Source organism: Mus caroli, unplaced genomic scaffold, assembly GCF_978045245.1.
Source record: "Mus caroli unplaced genomic scaffold, Mus_caroli_1 scaffold_3, whole genome shotgun sequence".
NCBI classification, from domain to species: domain Eukaryota; kingdom Metazoa; phylum Chordata; class Mammalia; order Rodentia; family Muridae; genus Mus; species Mus caroli.
In genome coordinates this window covers 21,998,164-22,000,273 of record NW_028227258.1, presented here as the reverse complement: position 1 = coordinate 22,000,273, position 2,110 = coordinate 21,998,164, and positions in this window count along the sequence as shown.

The following is a 2,110-nucleotide window of genomic DNA, read 5'->3' as shown; positions in this document are numbered from 1 at the left end:
GTCTGCAGAGCTGGGCAGCCCGGGCAGCCCTGAAAAGACACTTGCCAGAGCAGCCTAGAAGCTAAAAACTATGAAAGTGTTAGTGGTTGGTATGTATGTACACGCACACACGTGTACACGAAGTTACAAGTCAAAGTGAACTTTTGAATGTGTCCGACTAGGTGACTGTCACCACCATTTGCTCTAAGGCAGAAAGACTACTACTTAACAGGCAAAGACAGCTGCCAGCTTAGGCTTTAATGCGCTCGCTCCGTCCCATCCAGCGTGACCTGGTGTGACCACCCTTTCTAGGTAGAGAGGATTCTGTCTGCATCGGACAGTAAGTCCGCAAGCTGAGTCCGGATGACTTTAAATCAACAGGAGGAGAGGCTTAATGCTCTCAGGCAGGGGCCAGTGCTGATCCCTCAGGGTGAATCCAGGGGAGTCGGGTCTGGGATCCTATTTCATCAGCATTTCAGTATCAGTGATGTCTCTGAAATACGAACAAATGTTCCTTTCTCCCGATATTTTAAGTTCCACTAAAACACGGTGACTAATCTGTGGGAATCGGGTGCTGGCCGGGGTGAAGTAGATGTCAGCTGAGAACAAAGGGAGATAAAGTTCATTCCAATTAAGGTTTCAACTATTTTAATGAGGCCTTAAAACAAAAATTAATGTGAATACGGGGGGGGGGGGGAGGGGCGGAGGGAGCAAAAATCTCTTTCGTACACACTTTCCCTGTTCTGTAGTAGGAATTGTGTCTCCAGAGCCTCACACAAAGTGTGACGTAGGCAAAGTGCTCTACCATGGACCCAATTCTTGGCCCTCTTTTTCTTTTAAGACAGGATCTTGCTAAGATGTCCAGGCTGACCTTGAGCTCACTCTGAGGCCGTGGCAGTCCTTGGCTTTGCAATCTTCCCGCACCAGCCTCTGTTCCAGTTTGCTTTCTGTTGTTATAAACACTGAGAAAAAGCCACTTGCAAGAGGGGAGCCACTTGTTTCATCTTACACTTCCAGGTCACAAACCATCGCTAAAGGAAGCCAGGCAGTAACTCAAGCAGTTACCGAGTTAAGAAACCATGGTGAAATGCTGCCTGTTGGCTCTCTCTCTCTCTCTGGCTCCTGTCCAGGTGTCCGTCTTACACAACCCGGGACCACCTGCAAAGGGATGACACTGCCTACAGAAAGCTGAGCTGTCCTCTATCAGTCAAGACAAGGCCTCTCACAGACATGGCCAAAGGCCCGTCTGTCCTAGCCAATTTTTCTTCTCTCTTTTTTTCTTTTTTATTGGATATTTTCTTTATTTACATATCAAATGTTATCCCCTTTCATGGTTCCCCCCCTCCCGGGAACCCCCTATCACATCCTCCCTCCCCCTGCTTCAGTGAGGGTGTTCCTCCACCCACCCACCCACTCCCACCTCCCCACCCTCTATTCCCCTACGCTGGGGCATCTATCAAGCCTTCATAGGACCAAGGACCTCTCCTCCCATTGATGCATGACAAGGCCATCCTCTGCTACATATACAGCTGGAGCCATGGGTCCCTTCATGTGTACTCCTTTGTTGATGGCTTAGTCCCTGGGAGCTCTGGGGCGTCTGGTTGGTTGATATTGTTGTTCCTCCTATGGGGGTTGCAAACCTCTTCAACTCCTTCAGGCCTTTCTCTAACTCCTCTATTGGGGAACCCCCTACCCCCTGTCCAATAGTTGGCTTTGAGCATCCACCTCTCTATTTGTAAGACTCTGGTAGCCAATTTTTCAGTTGAGGTTTTCACGTCCCAGGTGACTCTAGGTTCCATCCAACATGCAGTTAAAACTAACCAGCAGAGCCCCCAGACTGGCTGGGAGGCCAGGCCTGCACCACTAGACCCAGCTTGCATTTGGTATAGTAGTGATGAAGGTTCCGATTGCTCTAGACAGTCGGGGGAACTTGGTCAGGAGTGAAAATAGTCTGATGTTAATTGTTCTGCAGCTGGCAACTCTGGCAAATTGTGTGGCACTGGCAGCAAATACAAGGTCCTTGAAGACATCTGGAAAAGGCAAACTCCAACCGAAAGACTTCTTTATAATATTGCGCCCATTTCCCCTTCTCTCTCTGCTTAAGAAAAATAATCAAAATTATCTGTGTTTA